The sequence below is a fragment of the Pan paniscus genome, chromosome 17, assembly GCF_029289425.2.
Source record: "Pan paniscus chromosome 17, NHGRI_mPanPan1-v2.0_pri, whole genome shotgun sequence".
NCBI lineage: Eukaryota > Metazoa > Chordata > Mammalia > Primates > Hominidae > Pan > Pan paniscus.
The window spans coordinates 44,751,937-44,776,635 of NC_073266.2; the positions used below are offsets into that span (position 1 = coordinate 44,751,937).

Sequence of the window (24,699 nt, forward strand, 5' to 3'; positions counted from 1 at the left end):
AAAATAGTTGGCTTTCTCTTACTGGTCCTGAATTGGAAGGTGGGGTAGTTATTGCCTAAGGCCTATTTTGGGCCCATGGCTGCTGAGATTGTGGTCTGACTTCCTGGACTGGTGATACAGAGGTTGTGAGTTAGAGTTCTGTATTCATATATGGCAATTGTCCATTCAAACTAGCCATTGTCCATTTCTGTATTTAACCTCTCAGATGTCATGTTGAAAGAAGAAACCAGAAACACTTCTCAACACATGAGTAGTCCTCAGCCAGTTAATGGGGCAGAGAAAGAATATTCTAGGTATATGACACAGCATATGCAAAAGCAGAGAATCTTGTCATAGGTCTTGAGAGATTACAAGCAAATTCTAGACACCATATAAATGGTGCAGTGGTGAATTTACACAGCATATGCATTATAAAAATTTAACCAATTTTATATATTATTAGTATGAAGCATCCATCTTTCCACACTTTCCTTTGAATTTTCCTTACTCCAAAATTAAAATTGCTGACAGGGAGTTCTACATTCTATTTTTATCCTCCCTCCTCTTCTCCACATGGTTTATACTCTTAATTCTAACAATACTGTCAATCACTTGAATTCATAGAAGTCCCTGCTCCTCTTCCCCCACAGGAATTATTTAGTCTGCACAAAGCTAGCTCAACTGTCAAATTCTAAAAGAGCCATTAAATGTTCATTAGGTTCTCTGTAGCTTTACTTTTTATAATTTGATGAACAATAATCAGTTCTATTGTACATTTTCAAAAGCAGAATTTGATTCTAAATCATGTGCCATTCTCTACAATGAGGGACAGTTATAACTGCTGGCTAGAAGAATTATTTGTCATGAAAGGGTAGAATACTCATCATTTGGGGAGATTAACCATTGCCATTGCTTCTTTGTTACAGCTTTTGAGATATTCCTATTTTGGTTTCTTCCCATGGTGTATCTTTTACTTTTGAACCTCATGTGACTCTTACATTTTTCTGGAGATTCTAACAATCTATTGAAAGTATGAGAGAAGGAAATTAAAGCAGTCTTCATCTTTAGCCGCTAAAGCTAAAGATGAAAAGGAAAATGAAGAGAGTAAAAGAAAAAAGAAGAGAGAAAATTCTTCCCCATGATTACATAAAATTTGAAAGATAATGATTTTTTTTTCAAGACCCATGTGACTCAAATAGTGTTTCCCAGTTGCGTCTTCCATGTTAACTATTCAATAACTCTCTCCCTCACCTCCATGTTTAGAGGTATGTTATACACAGTCATGCTTAGACCATTTCCTTTAGGGCTGTGTTGTTCTAAACCAACACTAGTCATGAAGTGGCACTGTGGCCTTGGGTGACTGGAGATTGTACCCTACTTTTTTGTTCTGCCCAAAGATTGATCTGGTGTACGTCTTGATTTTCTGTAACACTGTAGAATCAAGACCACAGTTGAGATTTCCCAAAATATACACTGGGAGTAACAGAAGGTGAGTAGAACTTACATCTGCTATTAGTAGATGTGGCTCTAGCCAGATACCTATGCATACCCATGTTTAAGCTTCTCTGTGGTGTGCCCCTATGCCTGGCTCCGCGAATATCTCTAGGGCTGAGGCCAGGCCCCTTTACAAATGAGCAACTTCCATGCATGCTTGTGGCTCAGATTTCAGGTTCAGCTCCTGGAAATTCTTCCTTACTCCAGGCCATGGCCTTACTTCATGTTCATGTTTAGCATCTTCCCAAGGTGGCTGACAGTGCTATTATAAGCACTGTCATTCAGAGAAGAGATGCCATTTTCATTGGTGGCCCTTACTAGGACAACAATTTAAAGAATTTATTCTTTAACATCAGTGTTTACTGAGATATTCACTTTTTCAATACCCATGTGGAGTATCACCAGGACAATCTGGGTTGAGTTAGACAGAATCCCACTGATATGGTTTCACTTGTAAACAAAAGACAGAGTTTCCTGTTATCTTCCAGGTCTTGTTATTGATCTCCATGAGTACTTGCTTAACAAGAACATTCCTCTTTCCATGTTCACAGAAAATAATTCGTAGTTTCCTTATAATTTAAATCTATAGACAGGGAAAAAAAATTCTCATTGAAAGCTCTACAGGAATAAGGCTTTGCCTACAGTACATAAAACAGGAACCAGGTTGTGTGGGATCTGTCATGCCGAACAGCCCTCATGAGGCTCAGTGTCCCAAACATCTGGGTTGTAAAAGAAGACTCTGGCTTTTGTTTGCAGAATTATGAGTCTTGTTCTAATCTTTTCCCCAAAACTACAGAGCCTTTTGGCTCAGAGATTAACTAATGGCTTAATGTCTGAGATTACTGACATATTATCAGTTTTTAAACTTCCATCAATAAAGATTAAAACAACAAAAGCAACAACAAATATTTACATCAGGCCAAGACAACTGATAGCACTTACATACTGCAGTTATTTGCTTTTATATCTCTGGCACAATTATATTTTAAAGGGCAAGAATGTTATGTATTCATCGTTATGTTCCCAGAATTCAGCCCAGAGTACAGAATAGACAATGAATAAATGCTTGCAGAATAAGTGAATGTTAACACTTTTGACCTCACAATTGGACTTCAACACCCATATCTTTCCTTCTTTTATCCATCCTTTACTCAGGTTTTATTAAATCTACTCTCTTTTCTCCCAATTAGTTCCCTTTTGTCCTGACTGCTATCACTTTCATTCAGACCCTCAGTGTTTCACCCTGTACTTTAACAAGAGCCTCTGACTCAGCTTCTCTGCATCTCCCCAGGTCAGGGCATCTTACACAGTGCCCCAGCATCTCACTCTGAGGGAAGTCTGACCCTGTTACTTCTGCTCTTAAAAACCTTTCAAATTTTTCGCATGGTTAAAGCAGTGATTTCAAACCTTTTTCTTCAGAATGCTAGGATTTCAAAGTAGTGACTCCAGCCTTCCACATTTGATTTAGATTTTATTTTTTGAAACATCTATGCTTGATTATTGTAACAGATGACGCCAGAACTACCCCTTCCAGAAAGTTGGAAGGATTCCACCTTCTAAGTATAGCTAAAAACCTCATATATTATATCTAAAACAAACCTAAGACTCTGAGAGGCACAGAAGGTAGACAGACTCAGGACGGAGGACCCAAGCCATGACACAGTAGTGAGTTACCTGGGATATCTTTTTCTCTCATATATTCCATACTTGGAGCAGAAGAAGTAGGCAACCTGGAAATGCCAAAAAATAAAAAGCACATACAAAAAGCTCTCAAACAAGGCTTGCTCTTTCTACCTGTAGGACCAGGAAATGGGCAGCCTTGGTAGAAAGAAAAGCTTAGATAATAACAAATATACTCCAGCAGACACCACGAAGAAAACTGGTTCCTGCCTCGTCCAGGTCAGCAAAGGCCAAGTGAAGAGCATAGACATCAGTCCTCTAAGGCTGTTATGAGGCACCTAAACACCCCCCTGGGGTGAGGGCAGAGAGGGCCACGCAGGAAAGTAGGACTTTCACACCACTGGTGATAATGAGATCTTCCCCCATGGTGTCAGCAGAGTCCACGAGAAAAGTCTGTGTTTCCATCCCCCGTTGGGAGTAATGATGACCTCGCCCCTTCACCACTCGGGCGGTGACCAAGGAGGCCTGGTGGAGAGTAGTGTTTCACCACTGCTCCTAGAATGAGGCCACCACCGTCTCCTGTGGCATCCGTGGAAAGCACGTGGGGAAGTCGCAAAGCACTCCTACCCCTCCCAGTCAGGTCTCTATTGGTGGAGGCCTCATGGGGGGAATCCCCCCATGTATGCTCGGAGATAAGGAGGAGACCTCATCACAGGTGTCAGTGAAGGCAGAGTGGGTAAAGTGGACTTCTCCTCTCACCTGGCAGTAATGAGGCAGAAGCTGTCCCCAGTCCTTTCAGCGCTGGAGCAGTTTTGAAGGAAGCACTAAAACAGAAGACTGATATAAGAGCCGGGGCCTACTACAAGGTATCCCAAATGTTAAGCCTTCAGTTGAAAATTATTTTTTATATCCCAAACTACGAAGATCTTGAAATGAATGAAAAAAAGACAATAAATAGATAATTCTAAGATTGCAGAGATGTTAGAATTATCTGACAGAACAGCCATTATAAAAAATGCTTCTATGAGCAAGTACAAACATACTTGAAACCAAGTGGAGATTTTAGAGCTGAAAATACAATAATCACAATAAAAAACCTCAATGGATGGGCTCAATAGCAGAATGGAATGGACAGAGGAAAGAATTACTGAACTTGAAGATAGAAGATAGAAATACAGCGTATTAGAAGATAGCTGCACAGTCTGAACAAAAAAGAAAAAGTAGGCTGGGGGAAAAAAAGAACAAAGACTTGAGGACCCATGGGACAACAACAAAAGACCTGACTTTTGTATCATCAGAGTCCCCAAAGGAAGAAAGAAAGAGGGTGGGGCAAAAAAGTGCTCATATAACTAACAGCTGAAAATGTGGCAAAATACATAAACCCACAGATTCAAAGAAATTCCAACATAAACCCAAAGAGACCTACCCCAAAACACATCACAGTCAAATATCTGAAAAGTAAAGACATAGAAAAAAGTCTCTTGACAGCAGTGGGAGAGAAATGACCCCCTATCTACAGAGGAAAAAACAATTTTATTGACAGTGGATTTCTCTCCTGGAACCACATTCTTCAAGTGCTTAAAAAAAAGGAACTGTCAACCTAGATTTCTACATCAAGCAAAAATGTCTTTCAGAAATGAAGTGGTAATATAGACATTCTCAAATGAAGAAAAACTAAGAGAATTTGTCACTAGTAGACCTACCCTGAAAGAATGGCTAGAAGATATTGCATAAACAGAAAGAAAATAATAAATGAAGAAATTTTGTAACATCAAGAGGAAAGAAAATGGTTAGCAACAATATGTGAAAATACAATCGTTTTCCCTTTTTCTCTTTAGTTTTAAGGCAATATCATAAATAAAGGAGGTTTAAAAATACAAAGGAAGATCCGGTTTCTACGTTTCATTTGAGTTGGTAAAATGATGACACTTGTGTACTTTGTGTGTTGATACACAGACATAAACACATAATATTACCTAAAGTAACCACTAAAAAATACACAAAAATACTGTAGAAAAATCAAAATGGAATTCTCTAAATGGTACAAGCAACTCACCAGAAGTCAGGGAAAAAAAAATCAAATCAAAGAAAATAAAAACAGAGAACAAACAGAAAATGAAATACAAGATATCAGACTTAATCACTAACATTTAAATAATCAGATTAAGTGCAAATAATCTAAATAGATTAAAAAACAGAAGCTGGCAGAGTGCATTAGAAAATGTGAACTATATTTGTAGTATCTATAAGAAACTGACTTCAAATACAACCATATAGGCGATTGAAAGTAGAAGGATAAAAAAAGATATAACATGCAAATATTAATCAAAGGAAAGCAGAAGTGAGTATATTAATAATAGAAAATGTAGGCTTCAGAGCAAAGAGAATTACCAGAGACACAGAAAGACATTATATAATGATAAAAGGATCAATCCATCAAGAAGACATGCAATCCTAAACGTGTACACACCAAACAACAGAGGTGCAAAATATGTGAAGCGAAAATTGATAGAACCGTGAGGAGCCACAGACAAATCCACAATTATAGTAAGAGACTTTGATCTCTCTCTCTCTCTCCTTTTGTCAATATTGAGAGAACAACTAGACAAATTAGAAAGAATATGGAAGAACTAAACACCACCATCAACCAACAGGATCTAATTCATATTTGTAGAACATCCCACCCAATAACAACAGATATACATTCTTTTCAAGCATCTGTAGAACATATACTAAGCTAGACCACACCTGAATCATAAAACAGGCCTCAACAAATTTAAAATAATTGGCAGTGTAATGGACTAGAACTATAAATAAATAAGAAAAATACAGGAAAATCTCCAAATGCATGGAAATTAAGCACGACACATAAATAACCTATGAGTCAAAAAGAAAGTTTCAAGGGGAAATTTTTTTTAAATTGGACTGAATGAAAATGAAAATACAGCATATCAAAATTGTTGGACACAGCGAAAGTGGTGATGAGAAGAAAATATATAGCACTAAATGTGTATATTAGAACAGAGAAAAAGTCTTAAATAAATTATTTAAGATGCCACCCCAAGAATCTTGATCAAGAAAAGCAAAATAAATCCAAAATGAGCAGAGGGAAAAAATAATAGAAATCTTGAAATTATAAACAGAAACAACAGAGAAAAATAATAAAGCAAAAAGTTGGTTCTTTGAAAAGATGCATAAAGTTGACAAACCTCTAGTAAGATGGACAAAGGAAAAAAAAAAGAAGACACAAATTACCAGTATTAGAAATACAGGAGATATCACTACAAACCTTGCAAAAATAAGAAAAATAATAAAGAATGGTATGCACAGCTGTACATAAATGAATTTTACAACGTAGATGAAAGGGACCAACTCCTAAGAAAACACACATTGCTACCACTCAATGAAGAAAGATTATATACTCATATACCATTTAGGACATTGAATTTGTTCTTTAAAAATCTTCCCAAAAAAGAAAACTTTAGGTTCAGATGGTTTCACTGGAGAATTCTAGCAAACATTTTAAAATGACCTAACACAAATTCTACCCAATCTTTTTCAGAAAACAGAAGAGGTGTAAACACTTCTCAATTCATTTTTTTGAAGCTAGTATTTTTTCATGCTTTTGTGGCTTTTGTTTCATGATAAAGAATGATGGCAGTTATTAAATATTTTGCTAACTGAAATAAAAAACAAAAAGTTATTTCTTTGAGTTTAGTCTAGAATATTTTGATTAAATAATGTCCCCATACTGCAAGTCAAACTTAGGATATAGTTGACCACATCATAAAGACCTGGGTTCTAAACTGAGCTGAACCTGCATCTTTCCCAGAGAGTTGCTGGTGCCTTCCTACCTCAAAAGCTGATACAGTGAGTTCTGCTTTAGCCATAGCTGCAACAACAAGAGTAGACATTACCCTATAATTTCATGTTTGTCTAATGAGTTACATTGGTGCTTTTGTAGATAGTAATTGGCTGTGTAACTGTAAGTTTCTCTTTGATATATCTCTTCTGTTTCATTGACTGATTGGTCTGTTCTTATACTAATACAACACTGTCTTGATTACTATAGGTTTGCAGTAAGCTTTGCAATCGAGAATATTAGTTCTCCAACTTGAGTTTTTACAAGATTATTTGGCTACACTAGACCTTTGCATTTTGATATAAATTTTAGAATCAGTGTTTTAATTTCTACAAAATATCCTGCTGGAATTGTGATAAATTTCAATTCATAGATCAATTTTTAAAATTGACATCTTGAAAATACTGAAAGACCCAAAGACAGAAATACCATTTGAGTCAGTAATCCCATTACTGGGTATATACCCAAAAGAATATATATCATTCTATTATAATGACATATGCACACATATGTTCATTGCAACACTATTCACAATAACAAAGACATGGAATCAGCCTAAATGCCCATCAATGGTAGACTGGATAAAGAAAATGTGGTACATACATACCATGGAATGCTATGTGCCATAAAAAAGAACAAGATCATGTCCTTTGCAGGGACATGGATGGAGCTGGAGGACATTATCCTTAACAAACTAACACAGGAACAGAAAACCAAATACCACATGTTCTGATAGTGGGAGCTAAAGGATGACAACACATGGACGCATAGAGTGGAATAACACACACTGGGACCTATTGCAAGGTGGACGGTGGAAGGAGTGAAAGGATCAGGAAAAATAACTAATGGGTACTAGGCTTAATACTTGGGGGATGAAACAATCTGTACGACAACCTCCATGACACAAGTTTGCCTGTGTAACAAACCTGCACATGCATCCCTGAACTTAAAAGTTTAAAAAAAGTAAATAATTACTAAGTCCTTAGAGCCACAAACATGGTGTATCTCTCTATTTATTCAGGTTCTCTTTAATTTTTCTTAGCAATAGTTTAATCTTTCATTCTAGAGGTCTTGCATGTTTTTATTAAAATATTCCCTAATATTTTGTTTAATAATACATATAAATGTTTAAATATTTAAAAATGGTTTTTCCATTTTTTCTACAATGTAGAAATACAATTAATTTTTGTCATTAAATAAATTCAAGTGGTAGTACTACTGTCTCTGTGTCCATGCCTCTGTTTCCCCACATATGAAATGGAGATAATAATACCAACAAACCCTTAGGGTTGTTGTGAGATTAAATGAGTTGTGATGCATACATTATTGTGAGAACTTTGTGTAGCCTTGGACAAATGCTCAGTCAACATTGGTCATTGTTGCTTATTCTTATTTCCAGGGACTAGGATTAGCTGGGGTCTCCGATCAGGTGGAGTCTCCCATCAGCTGTTCTGGAGGAAAATAATCTTTATCAGAGCAAGAGGCTCATCTGGGTTAAAAGAAGTTACAGGGTCACATCCTGTAACCACAGTGATGTTCTTTTAGTATGTGCTCCCGTCAGGGCTAGATTGAAAGGATGGTTCCAAAGCATGGGGTTTCTTTCCTCTCTGCATGAGTTTCATCCAGAAAGCTGAATTATTCTGTCAAGGGCTTTAGGTATCAAGGAATGAATGCCAATGTGCCAAGCAATATAACAGCACTGCAAGACGGTAATAGGCATTTGTTGTTAAAGGTGTCTTCTATGGATACTGGAGGCTGTGGTGATAAAAGTTGAGAAGTTCTGTTTCTCTTTTGACATTTAAATCAAAATCAAATCTGGGAACTGTTAATAAATAGAAATATAATCTGAAAGGCAATGATAAGACTGAGGTCCAATACTATGCTGCAAAGACAGTGTATGTCAGAAGATTTCAAATATAGAGTTAATTCAGTTAAGTGACACAACAACATCCCCACTTCTTAAGATTTTTCTAGAGCTCAGATTCAAACTTGTCTTGAAACACAAGGCTTTGGGATACCTGGGAAGTTAGTTTTATTTTGCAGTAAATTGAGCATTCTGGACTATCTTGAGTTGAGAATTAAAGAAACTAATAGAGATCTAGTTCTTCATTCACAGTATAGAGTCTTAATTGTCACTGGTATATTTACCCACCAATGTGCACCAAAACCTTATCTGCCCAAACTGCTGCTTCTTCCTGATAACCTTGGCATGGCTTTCTACTGTGTGAAGCAAAATATATATTGTGTGGAGATGTGACATTTTTTCAATTGGATCTGGAAAGATAATGGTTAAGTATTGTTGTCTGATAAAGAGCAGTATCACACATGCATGATTCATGATAGAGTCTCTTTTCCAAGCATAACTGCAAAAGCATGAGCTCGATGTTAAAAAAAAAGAAAAAGGACTATGATACAAACATCAGAAATAGATCATTATCTGAATTCACTAGTTATTTCCTCTCTCTTTTATGGACTAATTTATACTAGCAGAAAAGGGAGAAAAAAAAAAGGAAAGGCAAGCTATGTCTGAAAATATATCATGAAGCTGCAATTTTCTGTAATTTTAGAATACATGTTTTTCTGATTGTAAAACATAATGACCCTTAATAAAATGTGGAAAATCAATCTATAAAAAAATTTTATTTTTATTATCCAGAATGATGTGTTGCTGGCATGTTAGTATATTTCTTTTCAGTCACTCTCTTTCCACAATAAACAGGCGCGCGCATGCACGCGCGCACATGCACGCGGGCGCACACACACACACACACACACACACACACACAGAGTTTTATTTATTTATTTATTTACTTTAAGTTCTGGGATACATGTGCAGAATGTGCAGGTTTGTTACATACGTATACATGTGCCATGGTGGTTTGCTGCACCTATCAACCCGTTATCTAGGTTTTAAGTCCGGCATGCATTAGGTGTTTGTCCTAATACTCTCACCATGTCCCCCACCCCCTGACAGGCTCTGGTGTGTGATGTTCCCCTTTCTGTGTCCATGTGTTCTCACTGTTCAACTCCCATATATGAGTGAGAATATGCAGTGTTTGGTTTTCTGTTCCTGTGTTAGTTTGATGAGAATGATGGCTTCTAGCTTCATCCATGTCCCTGCAAAGGACAGGATCTCATTCTTTTTTTATGGCTGCATAGTATTCCATGGTGTATATGTGCCACATTTTCTTTATCCAGTCTATCATTGATGGGCATTTGGGTTGGTTCCAAGCCTTTGCTATTGTACATAGTGCTGCAGTAAACATACAATGCATAAAGTTTTTAATACTGATTAGCTCATGCACTGTTATACCCTGATTCAGTCATGAACATTTTCCTATGACATTGAAGTAGACTTCACTAGCATGAACTGGAATGGATGCATATTTTTGTCATAGGCAACACATGATTTAATTTAACCATTATCAAATTACTATTATCTAGGCCATTCCAAAATTTCACTATTACAAATAACCCTGCAATAAATATCATTGGACATTAATAAATTCCTAGAAAAGGTAGTATGATGTTAAGAGCTTTTATTTCCTAATTTGCTTTCTTTAATGCTTATCAACTTACACTAGCACTAACCATAAATGGAAGTAAACATTGCACTTCACTCTCATCAGCACTGAGAATTGTCATTAAGAAAAGAAAAAAGATGCCAATCTTCCATCTGAAAATGATCTCTCATTACTGTTTAAATTGGCTGTTTTTATAACATTAGTGAGATTGGACATTTGTTTTTAATATGTGTCAGCAACTTTTAAATTTCTTCTTTTATTCATAAATTATTGGATGGTGCTCTTTGCCTCTTTTTCCCTTAAGTTTAAATAATTTAAGATCTCTTTGCATATTAAGGAAATTAACCCTTTGCCATACAGCATTTGTTAAAAATACTTGTCTCACTTTTTGTTTTATCTTTTAATCTATTACGTATGTGTATACCCACATTTATATACACATGCACATATATATGTATGTACATGGATATTTTTATATAGACAATGCCATTGACATTTTAACTTGCTCTTTCTATCAGTACTTTTATGCTTTAGGAAGTTTTAACTTGATGTGAATGAAATATTTACCATTTTAAAATCTGCAGGTTGTTTTATAATTTCATCTTTTATATTTAACTACAATTTACTTGGATTATTGTGCAAATTAGAAATTCCTGCTTTCTTCTTAATAGGATATCAATTATCCAGCACTATTTATTGAATACTTATTTATTTTGTCACAGATTTGTTAAATCCCTTTCATTTAAAAATGAATTCTTATATAGGTCAATATAAAACGCAGGCCTCCTTTGTTCTATTGTTCTGTCTAGCTATTCTTAGATCAGCCTATTATTGTTCTCAAAGGAACTGGAGAGATAAAAATCTATCCTAGTCTTATAATCTCAGTATTACTTTATTTATAAATACATGTTTAATAATACAAGTACATGACTAGAGGTTTACTTAATTGGAAATATCAACATTTGACATCAATGACCCGCTTTTCTCATAAACCATCCGCCTTCTCCCCTCCCATCCCTTCAGAACCCCCCATCCCACCCAGGTGAAGCTGCCTAAACATGTGAGTTTCAGTCTTGGATGTGCACTGAAATTGTCTGAGAAGAGGAAAAGATATAGCTGATTGTATCAAGAGGTCAAGAAAGAATATTGCGAAAAGACAATTTCCAGCTCTTCTTGTTGTGTTTTAATATGTCTATGCTAGTTTTATGAAATAAATTGGGTAGACTTTTGAAATATTTTATGCTTTAGAATTTTTAGTAAAGCCTGGGAACTAAAAAAGTTGAAACAAATCATTGTGTAATTGACACTGGAATGTTTTATAGAGGTATTTATTTGATGAATTTTAAATTTGTTCCATGGTTCACTTATTTTCTTACTCATTCTTTAGTTTGTTTGCTCATTCAACTAATAATTATTGAGCCTCTGTTACATAAAAGACATGATGTTAGGACCGAGGACAAAATGGTAAACAGACCAGGAATACCTTCTGCCCTCCTAGGGTATATAATCTAGTGGAGATATGCATAATGATCCAAATATAACAAATACGTATGAAATTGCAGCCCACACAGAATAGTGCCAGGAAAAGCCAGGGGTTTTGAATTTGGCAGATAAATCAGAGAATGATTAGCTGAGAAAGTGATGCATGAGCTGAGGTATAACTTAGGAGGAGCTGATTAGGGAAGACGAGAGGTAGAAACATCCAGATGGACAAACAAGCATATACAGAAGTCCTGTGGTGGAAGAGAGCAGAAAGGCAGAAGCAATTGAAAGGAAGCAGAGTATGGAGCAGATGGGGGCTGGGCTTTCTTATGCATTTCTTCCTTTATCCTAAGAGCAAATATATGAAAAGATGTTCAAAGTGAAACAGGGTGTTGTTACTTAGTTTTGCCTTTCTCCACTGTGAAGAACAGATTAGTTAGGGGTGCTGCTTTGCAGAGTAGATGTAAGCAAACTATTTGGGAGATTATGGATATAATTTAGCAGTGTGATGGTAGTAACTAGGACTAGATCAAGAGTCTGCAAGTCATGGCTCCCAGGCCAAATCTGGACTCTAACTTGTTTTTATAAACAAAGTTTTATAAGAACACAGCCCAGCTCATTCATTTAGTGTCCATGGCTGCTTTCATGTTAGTTACAATGATGAAACTGAGTAGTTGCAACAGAGACTGAATGACTTGCAAAGCTTAAAATATTTACTATCTGACCTTTTACAGAAAAAGCTTACCAACCCATGGACTGGATGAGCAATGGTAGAAATTGACAGAACCAGGTGGACTTTGGAGTGGTTATTGGATTAGTCAAGTTTTTTGCTTCTTGTGTCAGTTACAGTCTTGTAATGTTTTCTAGGAAAATTACTAATGCTATTGTATAATTTAATATTAAATATTATTTTATTCTCCTAATTAATTTCCTCAGAATCCGAGTTTGTATGCTTTTTATATGGTAATGTAGATTTGAGTTTTCTTGGTTTGATTGATGAGACTGGAAAATACTTTCTGCATTTAATGAGATGTTTCAAAGTATTAGCATGGAAACTATATTAATTTTACAGTTTTTCTTTTTTACACAATAATTTCTATGAATACTTTTCTGACCTTTTATGGTTAATATATTTTTCTAACTTCTCTAGTTTAATGCTTAGTTTATTTCCATTCCATATTGTTAAATATTAAAACATGTTTAAAGCCATATACTGTGATTTGAATACTGCTTTGAATACTATCAAATGATTATTTCTTAGTTTATTTTCTTTTAGTGAGAATAATTGCAACTTTATTTAGATTTTATTCTCTTTCAAGTGGTGCACTATGTGCTTTATTTCATTTTATTATCATGTGACTCTGTAAAAGTATCATTATTCCCATTTTATAGAACAGGGAACTTACAGACTTTTGTAGTTTATCCAAATTAGGACAGCTTATTATCTACATTTTTGTCTTCCTTCTTGTGGTCAGGGTCAATTTTACTTTGAACTAGTTGGGAGATATTATAATGCTCAAATTTGGGATTTTGGAAACGATAAGAATTTATAAACAATACTCTAAAAGAAGAACATGACATTCTAATAGTTGCAATAAGTCCAGTGATCCAAAATCGACTTTCCTACATGGAATGCTACCCCTAATTGTGTAGGAGGAAGCAATCACAAAATGGGGACGTTGTGTCAAATATGGTGATGAATGAAGTCATGGAAGGGGTCACTCAGAAGTGATTTGAGTGCCTGGAAGGTTTTCATGTAGTATATCTCTGCCTGAATTGAGGTAGGATCTTTTACATCTCTTATGAATTGCTTTCCTGATCATTTGAACTAATCAAACACATTTTTAATCTCTAACATTCATTGCCACCACAAGTTTTAAAATTTCTAGCATTAACTGAGGCATTTTTCTTGTTCAGAATACACTTCTTAAGAGTAGATGTGTGACCTCCTGTTTTATCTTACTTCCTGCCTTGCAATTTCTGTGCATTTTGATCCATGAGTAGATACAGGAATACAGAATGAACTAATAATGTATACAGCATGAAGGAGTTGAAGGTAATAGGATTGGGCAGTAATGGGGCTACTTCAAAATATATCATCTGTACTATAGCCTGCCAAGTTTCTACCTGGTCTGAATACTGATGGAGGGAAAAGGTTTGGGGGGGAAAATAGTGGAGTAGAGATTCAGTCTTTTTTTTTTTTTTTAACTTTTTAAGAGACAGGGGTCTTGCTCTGCATGCAGGTAAGAGTGCAATGATGTGAACAAGCTCACTGCAGCCTTGAACCACTAGGCTCCTGCAATTCTCCTGCCTCAGCCTCCTAAGTAGCTAGGACTACTTGCACGTGCCTCCACGCCTAATAAATTCTTTGTTTGTTTTAATCAGTGTGTAAGTCTTTTACTTCCCTGGTTAAATTCATTCAAAAGTATATTATTTTTACTTTTTGTAGCTATTATAAATGGGACGATTTTCTTGATTTCTTTTTCAGATAGTTTGCGATTAGTGTATGGAAATGTTACTAATTTTTGTGCATTGATTATTGTATTAGTCTGTTCTCACATTGCTATAAAGAACTACCTGAGACTGGGTAATTTATAAAGAAAAGAAGTTTAATTGACTCACAGTTCCACAGGCTGTACAGGAAGCATGACTAGGGAGGCCTCAGGAAACTCACAATTTTGGCAGAAGGTGAAGGGGAAGCAGGCACATCTTACATGGCCAGAGAAAGAGGAAGAGAGCAAAGGGAGAGGTGGTACATACTTTAAAAAAAAAAACAGATCTCGTAAGAACGCACTCACTATCACAAGAACAGCAAGGGGGAAATCTGCCCCCAAGATTCAATGACCTCCCACCAGGTCCCTCCTCCAGTGTTCAGGATTACAATTCGACATGAGATTTGGGCGCGGACGAAAATTAAAGCCATTTCAATTATATATCCTGCAACTTTACTGAATTCATTTATTAATTCCAACAGCTTTTTTTTTTTTGCTGGAGTCTTTAGAGTTGTTCTCTTCTTCTTCTTCCTCCTCCTCCTCCTCTTCTTCTCCTCTTCTTCTTCTTCATTTTTTTTATTTTTTTTTTGAGACAGAGTCTCACTCTGTCACCCAGGCTGGAGAGCAGTGGTGCAATCTTGGCTCACTGGAATCTCCACCTCCCGGGTTCAAGCTATTCTCCTGTCTCAGTCTCCTGAGTAGCTGGGATTACAGGCATGCGCCACCACGCCTGGCTAATTTTTGTATTTTTAGTAAAGACAGGGTTTCGTCATGTTGGCCAGAGTGGTTTTAAACTCCTGACCTCAGGTGATCCACCTATCTCAGCCTCCCAAAGTGCTGGGATTACAGGCATGAGCCACAGCACCCAGCCAGAGTTTTCTGTACAGAAGATCATGATATCTGTAAACAGGGACAATTTAACTTCTTCCTTTTCAGTTTGGATGCCTTTTCTCTCTTTTTTTTTTTTTTGCCTAATTGCTCTGTCTAGAACTTCCAACGTTACGATGAACAGAAGTCGAGAGAGTGAGCATTATTGTCTTGTTCCTGATCTCAGAAGAAAAGCTTTTAACTTTTCACTGTTGAGAATGTTAGCTGTAGGTTTGTCATATCTGGTCTTTATTGTGTTGGGGTACAGTCCTTCTATATTTTGTTGAGTTTTTTTTAAATCATGAAAGGGTGCTGAATTCTGTGAAATGCTTTTCCTGCATCTATTGAGATTATAAAAATTTTGTCCTTCATCTTGTTGATGTGGTGTATCATGTTTATGGATTTGTGTATGTTGAACCTTCCTGCATCCAGGGATAAATCCCACTCGATCATGGTGAATGCTTTTTTAAATTTGCAGTTGAATTTCATTTGCTAGTATTTTGATGAGGATTTTTACATCCATGTTTATCAGGGATATTGGTCCATAATTGCCTTTTCTTATAGTGTCTTTGTCTGGTGTTGGTATCAGGGTAATGCTGGCCTCGTGATATGAATTTGGAAGTGTTCTCTCATCTTCAATTTTTAAAAAGAGTTTGAGAATGATTGGTGTTAGTTCTTTAAACGTTTGGTAGAATTCAGCAGTGAAGCCATCAGATCCTGAGCTTTTCTTTGATGGGAGAGTTTATTACTGCTTTAATCTCTTTACTTATATTGATCTGTTCAGATTTTCTATCTAATCATGATTCAGTTTTGATAGTTTGTCTAGGAATTCCTTGATGTGTCTGGGAATTTGTCCATTTCTTCTAGGTTGAGGTTCTGTCTTCATATATTCTTTTAGACTGTTGAGTTTTCTATGGTGCAAAAAGTTACATTAGCTACCAACAATGATCTTTACAGTAGGAATTAAGATGTTTAGTACCAGATTCAGAAAATAATTTTATAATATCTCCTTATTATCACATTCTTAACCCTCTGATTTTTTTTTCTTTCTCACAGAATAAGGTAGGGATTATCTGCTAGCCACCAGGCTACCATGGAAGCCAAACAACAGTTTTCTTTACTGGTAAAGACCTCAGACTCTGAAATGGCCCATGGTTGCTCTATAGAGACCTACTTGCCTTATTTTTATTTCTGTGTATATTACACATTTTGCTCATCATGTGCCATGAACACATTATTCAAATGCCATAGTATAAAATATCAAATGCCTAAAAGTGACAAAATGGATTAAATCTTAAGACCCTGTAGTTTACTCTCCTTTAAAAATTAGGACACTGAAATTAAAATGACAAGCTTCCACAGAAGAGTTGGAACTAAAGTCTCAGGCATTTTTACTCAGTGGTGACATTTTTATAGTTCCCTGTCTACACGCAAAGCAGTAACTCTGCAATCTTCAAGCTCCCTAACTTCATTCTTACCCTATTATAGTGGTTAACGGTAGGTAAATGTGAGATCATTTTTACCTCACTTTTTTTTTAATTAGCAAAGTTGTTCTGCCAGAATCACAGGTATAGTTGAGTAAAATTAAGTAGTTCCTGAAAGTTTCCCACCATCTTTAAATACCAATATTATGTGAGAAATTTGAATGCTTGATAAGTTAATACTATCAATTCTCAATATTGAAACATTAGAGATTTACTTCTTAAATCATTGGATACTCCTTTCTGAGGGATATCATGATGGAAAAGGCATTACTGTCTTTAATATCTATTGGTATCTTAGGAACCTTTAAAACTGTGTCTCTTTCATGTCTTAGAAAAATAGTTCCTAGCTTAGAAAAACTGCTTCTTCATCTATCCTTTTTACCTAATGCCAAGAGTATTATCTTTTGTCCCTTGTACCTAAATGGAACCAGCATCTCTGAAATGTCTATTAAAACCATTATTTTAAGGCTAGGCACAGTGGCTCACGCCTGTAATCCCAGCACTTTGGGAGGCTGAGGTGGGTGGCTCACTTGAGGTCAGGAGTTTGAGACCAGCCTGGGAAAAATGGTGAAACCCCATCTTTACTACTACTAAAAATAGAAAAATTAGCTGGGCATGGTAGCACATGCCTATAGTCCCAGCTTCAGGAGGGTGAGGCAGAAGGATCACGGGAGCCTGGGAGGTGGAGGGTTGTAATGAGGTGACATCACACCACTGCACTCCAGCCTGGGTGACAGAGAGAGACCCTGTCTCAAAAAAAAAAAAAAAAAAAAAAGGCATTCTTTTGTGGAAGAAAGCAACAGAGGAAGCGCAGCCTCCAAGAGACCACTGCTAGAATGCATTTCTTACCTGCACAGGCCTGATTGGCAGCCCTGTGAACTGTGTACCCTTGAGCTTCTCCCTTTAAACCATCTGCAGAGGTCAGTCTCTCTAGAGCCTGACAAGCTGTGAGAAGAGGAGGTCAGGTAAATTCCAGTAGAAGGTGGTAAAAGGGGAGCCAGAAAGGATAAGCTGTGACTGCCCTAGAGGAAGCAGGAAAACTTTGGAAAGATGGAAAGGTCAAGATCATACCCAAAATGAGCCCTAAGCCACCAGAGGAGTTTCATAAAGATTCCTGTGCTGAAAGTTTGGATTTGGGCCATTCAGGGTAGAAATTATTCTGGGCCATGAGTAAAGGAAAAGATTTCATACAGGATAAAGAAATAAAACTGGACAAAAGAAAACAACCTTTCCTTGCCTCCCACCTGTGCTGAGGGCTGGCTCAGGGTTAATGAAAGCTACTGTTAATCCAAGAGATTGTTACCTCTTGCTATGCTTTCTCACCCTTGCCTTTCAGACTCCCTTAACTGGATGTCTATTACTGCATTTCATACCTATGACCTCTGGGACAAACCTCTGAAAGGTTTTTCTGGGTCTTCACCTTCTAATGGGGACTTTTCTCCTTTCTTGACAGATATCATTCTTAAAATGAGTAAGTTTACAGGCACTAGACAAGACAAGTATACACCCACAGCAAGCCAGAGTCCTATTTCCATGACTGGCCTCCTTCTTTTCCTTAGTTGACCTCTCTGAACCTGTCGGAAAAGTTGTGAATCTCCCTCACATTATATTCCTAATGAGGCGATTTACCCTGCATGCTAAATAAGATCATGACTATGTAATAAATTCTCCACTCAGAGCTAAGCTTGGAGTCAGCTCTTCAGTAGCTTATGATTAACCTTTCAACTGATGAGAACCCTATTGCTGCACACAGATGGCACATTATAAAGTTGTCGTGATTAAAGAATCTCAGTAACCTAGAGCTTTTTTACATATACTTTTAAGAAGTATCTGTTTTTAATTCTAATTTAAGGCTGGTTCCAATTGCTTTTTTTTTCATGCTGGAAAACAATCTGGAAAAACCATTTGAACTGGTAAATATCCATGAAGAGTCTTTTTTAACATTGCATGCATATTCAACTAAGAATTTACATACACAAAGAAAAAAAGCCCAACTTTCCTGTTCTTATCTCACAGCCTGACCTCTTTTATGTGTGACAGAAAACTCTCCTTGTCTTCTGAGGAGGGGGAGCCCAGGTATTTGGAAAGCCTTGTTGTTAGGCCAGAGGGATGCCAGTGGCAAGTTTGGAGATGTGGAAAAGGGACACAGGCATATTTGTGGAGGACTGACGGTAGAGTCAGAGGTGAAATTTTGAAGTAAAATGCGATCCACTGGGTAACATGAAACCCTTCCTCCTATTCCTGCACATTGTTTATGAACACCTTGGTAAGTGGATTACTTACCCTGAACTCTAAGAAGTGTTAATCCTGCTCCTCATTTGAAATGGGTTGAAACAGAGGCAATGTTTGGGTACATCTGTCTGTCTTCTCATGTGTGGAAATGCTCTTGATTTTTAAAATATTGTGTCCACTAAAGCCTGAAATCCCATCAGTAGCATAGATACCTCTTTTAAGTAATCATCTTTTCTTTTACAATGAGGAAATCCAATCAGAGTGAGTTCTCTGCACCTTTGTGGGAAAGAACTTGTGTTTTCCCAGAGAACTGCCGACAGACTGGTTAAGGGAGATAACAACCTGGCAAGCAGCCAGCCCAATTTATACCCTGCCCTGCCCTGCCAGTCCAGTGAGTGCCTAAATGCCAAAAATATTGTAATCTAGGCCAGGATATTCCAAGAGAAAAGGATCTCTGCTTTTGTTTCCCATCATATCCTACCCTTCCCTACATAATTTACCTGAATGCTACAGCTCCTGAATTTTGGTCTTGAGCAACCTGAAGAGAAAGGCTGGTGGAGACCCACAGGCGGTGGAGCTTTGGCGAGAATGAGAGAGGCAGGCTGGTGATCCAGGATTCCAGCAGAAATGGGAAGGGAGTGTAGTAAGAGAAGTGACAGAATAGATCTCTAGGGGAAATATATGTATGATGTATATATGTGCGTGTATGTACAGAGAAAGAGAGAGAGACAGAGAGAGAGCAGAGCGTCATGTGTTCATTCATTACTAATTAATCTGGTGATAATGGAATTACTGTGTGTCCAGCATAGTCCTCAATCTCAACAAAGCTTCTACCTCTGGCAACAGCGGTTACAGATGTGAAACCTGAATGCCAGAAAAAATCAGTGCTAAGAACTCAGACAAAACGTAAACATGCCCAGGGGACTGCAGTCAGCATGGACAGCAGCAGCATGAGGTGCAGCTAACTTCTGCAGCCGACACAATGGCGTCGCAGTTGATGCAGCCTGGGAAACTTCTTCAATTGTCCCTCTCATTGAAAGACTGAGATTTTCTCTAATATCTCAACAGCCTGGTTGGTCCAGCCTTCTCTCCATGGCTTTACTTTGAAAGATGAAAGCAATTTCCATCCTGCAGAGAAAAGCTTCCATGATTGAGGACACACCCAAGGTAACTGATCACTTCAGCTGCCTCATTCTGCCATATTTATTCACAAGAAAGATGCATTTTGAAAAGGAAAAACTTGAAATGTAGGTTTAAAAATTAACCCTTGAGGTCTAATAGCTCTCAGAAACTACTTACTAAGAATAGTTGAGAGAAACGAAATAGCTATAGAGAAATTTCACAGACGCTTTATATAAATATATGAGTGCCACTACACACACACACACACACACACACACAGAAACAGTGCTATTAAGGAAGGCTAGAAATCATTGATATCTCCTCCCAAATAACAAACTTAATAGAAAATAAGAACTGTGATATAGAAACTTAGCTGCTTTATGAAGCTGTTACCTGACTGCCAAATACCTCCTCTACTTCTTTCCTGGAGTCTTCCCTTAGGTTCTCTCTTTCCCTTTCTTTCTCTCTCTCTCCCGTGCTTCTTAAGATCAGGTGTGCAGAATTTGCTTTAGCCAGTACTTAGTTTATGAGTTACTATTGTCATCATCCGTTTGTCAGAGTCTCTCTTTTAAGAATCTTTTGAGTTTTCTCTTTGTCTTTTTCAATCCCATTTCCAACCCCCCGCATAGGCACCTATTTGTGTATTTAGTATATATTCTTCCAATCCACCGGCTATATGTTTATTTAGATAATTACAGATGCTTGAAAACTACACGGTGCTATGTGGGCACCTAATTATGCATAGATGGTATTATGCTGTGGGATTTCCCTCTCTCTCTGTTTTCCCACTCAACATATGTTTCTGTAATCTATACATGTTTCTGTATGTGAATCTCACTCATTGCTCTTCACTGCTATATAGTATATGTCATAAGCCATAATATGCCTCTATCACATCTTGTATTTCGTTCTCCTACCCGTGGGGTACTCTTTGCAACATTTAACCACACTTCAATAAATCTCCCCTCGCCTGACAACTTTTTGAATTTTTCTGAGGGATGGACAGACAGGCCTTGCTGGGAGACAGAGTATATATAATACATTCTCAATTTCAATAAGTGCCACTAGATTGCTCTTTGGAATGGCTGTATCAGTGCAAATGCCCCACAAACAAATCATTTTCACCCTTCCCGTGTAGCAGGTAAAATTGTTCAATTTTCACGATTTTCCAATATAATGAGTGCAGCATGGTATTCATTTTAGAGGATGGAATGCCTGAATTCTAATTTAAGATGCAGAACATTTAGTAGTTAATCTCATTCATAAGTGTTATTAATGCATGACTGCGGTAAGATGTTACTGCAGTAAGATGTCCTCTGCAGTAAGTTGCTTTACTGTGTCCAAGACTTTACCTTTCCCTGTCTCCACATCTTTAGCTGTATGACTTTGACGTTCCTTCCACAAAAGGTGATGTATATTTCCTCACCCCACTGATAGTAAGCTAAGCAGAGGTGACAGTCCTAGGCTGAGCTTTAAGAGCACTGGGGGCTTCTCCTCACTCTTTTGCACTTCTGCCATCAGCAGGAAGATAATGAAACTCTGGTGGCATAAGAGGATTCTATGACACCATAATTACCAGAACAAATCATCGCAAACACAGTGACTTAAAACAACAATTTATTCTTTACTATTCTGGAGGTCGGAATTCCGAAACGGGTAATACTGGGCTAAAATCAACGTGTCAGGAAGGCTGTGTTCCTTCTTGAGGCTCCAGGAGAAGTCGTTTCTTTGCCCTTTCCCAGTTCTAGAGACTGCCACATTCGGGTTTGTGACCTCTTTTTCTGTCTTAAAGCCAGCAACATCAGGCTGTGTTCTTCCCACGCTGCCTGTTCTCTGCTTCTCCCTCCAGTTCTCTCTCTGTGTCTCCTGCCTCCAACTTTCATTTTTAAGAGCCCCATGATTACCATTGGCCTACCCAAATAATCCAGGATAATTCAAGATAATTTCATCTCAAGTTTACCTCATTAGCAACCTAATTCCTTCTGCAACCTAATTCCCCTGTGCCACGTAACCTAACATATGCACAGGTTCTAGGAAGTAGGACATGGGCATCGTTGGGGGACCATTAATTTGCCTACCACCAGTAGCTCTTAACAACAAGAGTGTGAAGCAGATTTGAATCTAAACCCTGGCCTGGAGCCACACCCAACTGAGATCAGCAGAGTGGCCCTACTTGATCCACAGACACACCGGTGAGATGTTAATACCTGCTCTTATAGTCATTGAAATGTTGGAGTTGCTTGTCATTATTGTGGCAATAGTTGACAGAATAATCTACAAACAGAATCAGCTAAGAATGTTAACCTGGTTTTCACAAGAGGCCAAACATTTTGGGAAAATCTCCCAACTACTTTATTCTTTCTTCATAGGATCTTTATTTATAAAGTTGTGCTGGATTGTGGTCAAATCGGCATCACTACCATCTTTTCTAGAGTGGGAATTGTCTTCCCCCAAATCCTTTTCCTCTCATGGCTCTGGGTCAGAGTAGGATAATTAGAAGTACTTTGGTAAAATTTGGAAGGTGAGAGAAAAAAGGACCATTAATCTCTGAAGGCAGCTGCAGGCAAAATGTGGGCAGAGGAGAGGTTCACTGAGTCTTCCCAGCCAGTCCTGAGAACCATCCTCTCCAGCACCTCAGCCTGAGCTCCCCAGGGTGGCTTCCCTGACCTTGCTTTCCCTAGAGGAAACAAAGTCCTTGTTTCCTCTACTAAGATCCCTTATGCTTGGGATGCATGAAATGGCCTCTGTCTTCCTGACCAAACCCTGACATATACAATGTCAACCGGCATAATTTAAGGATGGACTATGTGCTGGTCACGACATGCGGTGATCTCAGAGTAGCCTTAGGTTCCACCCTTGTGACGTTGTCATTTTTATCTGGATCCATACATTTGACCACACTCTATTCAAATTCTGCTCACCAAAAAAAATGCTCAGAATTCTCTTATTAGAGACTCAGAGATTGTTTTTATAAGTTAATCATATTAATACATCTAGTATCATGTTAACATGGATCATTTTTCTACACATATGATTAGTTACTACTTCCTTATCCTATATTTCTTTCTCAGACCTTTTTTTTTTTTTTTTCCAGATGGAATCTCACTCTATCACCCAGGCTGGAGTGCAGTGGCCTATCTTGGCTCATTGCAGCTTCCGCCTCCCGGGTTCAAGCAATTCTCCTGCCTCAACCTCCCAAGTAGCTGGGGTTACAGGTACATGCCACCACGCCTTGCTAATTTTTGTATTTTTAGTAGAGATAGGGTTTCACCATGTTGGCCAGGCTGGTCTTAAACTCCTAACCTCAACTGATCCACCTGCCTCGGCCTCCCAAAGTGCTGGGATTGCAGGTGTGAGGCACCATGCCCAGCCTCTCAGATAATTTTTTTTACCTAAATCAGCCTGCATTTGTTTCTGTTGAATTTCCTTGTGGTTTGGCAAATGCAATATATTCTTTTAATGAAAATTATATTGGGCTTTATTTCCTAATTCTGAAATCTAATAACTCACTTAACATAAGCTCATCAGTACTATGATTAGCATACTATAAACTTCTTGGTCAGAAAATCAATGAAGTTACTGATTAGGAGAGATGTTAGGGTCAATCCCTGCCAAATACTGCTTAATACATCCTTACAGACTAATGGCAAAGCCATTGTTATGACTGTCATGTACAGCTTGCACATCCCTCAAAAGAGTAACATGGTGAATACCACACAATTTGTATTATTAATGACCTGTGGGTTAGAATCAAATGTTTTACTAAATTAAAAATAAACTTCATAAAAATAAAAATAAAAAGTTAAAAACCATAAGGCACCACTCAATTCATTAAAATAAATTGTATTACAATTATGTATATGAAAAATTCTTAACATTTTATATGCAATTCTTGCACACAATGATGTCCACTCTAAGTCTGGCTCTTTGCATTGACATTTGTATTTGTTGATATTGGCATTTGTTGACATTGGCATTGGTTAATATGTTAATATTTACTTTGTCGTCTCTCATAAAGGACACATATATTATGGGCATACTTAGCCTGTTCATCGATGTGGGTATTTTTATTCTATAACTTGTTACAATTTCGTACATACAAAATGTAAAACTGGAATTATATTATAAATGATAATTAAAATGATGAGTCACCCATAAAAGTAATCAAATCCTGCTTCCTCTAAACACAAGTGAACATTCAGTTGATTCCTGCCTCATCATATAATTGTTGCACTGGTCTTTTTCCCTCCCTATCCAGATGAACTACTTAACAGCCACAGCCCTCTGACTTTGGAATAGCCCTGCCTGCCATCATCATCTGTCCTGAGAGGAAGGCTTGCCTTTGAAATTTCTTTATTGTAGCAGACATTTGCTGCTAGGTCTCTTTTGTTAGTGCACGTGCCTGCTCTTCAGCCTGCCTGTGTTCCTGCACCCATATTTCTGTGTGTCTGCCCCTCTCCCCACCTTGCCTAGCCTTCTATTCTAGTGTTTGCACTTTTCCAGGATCCTGGAATTTGTTCTGTTGCTTTAACTTGCTTTCC

At 37.5% G+C, this 24,699-nt stretch overlaps 1 long non-coding RNA gene across 1 annotated transcript; it reads right to left on the bottom strand.

The window, feature by feature from the left end:
• Positions 1–13,486: 13,486 nt before the first annotated feature.
• On the bottom strand, positions 13,487–21,663 carry LOC130540988 (uncharacterized). The gene is made up of 3 exons (XR_008955024.1): positions 21,511–21,663; positions 17,654–17,749; positions 13,487–16,231 (listed from the first exon to the last, which is right to left on the bottom strand). It is a non-coding gene; the product is annotated as an uncharacterized LOC130540988 (long non-coding RNA).
• Positions 21,664–24,699: the final 3,036 nt, after the last annotated feature.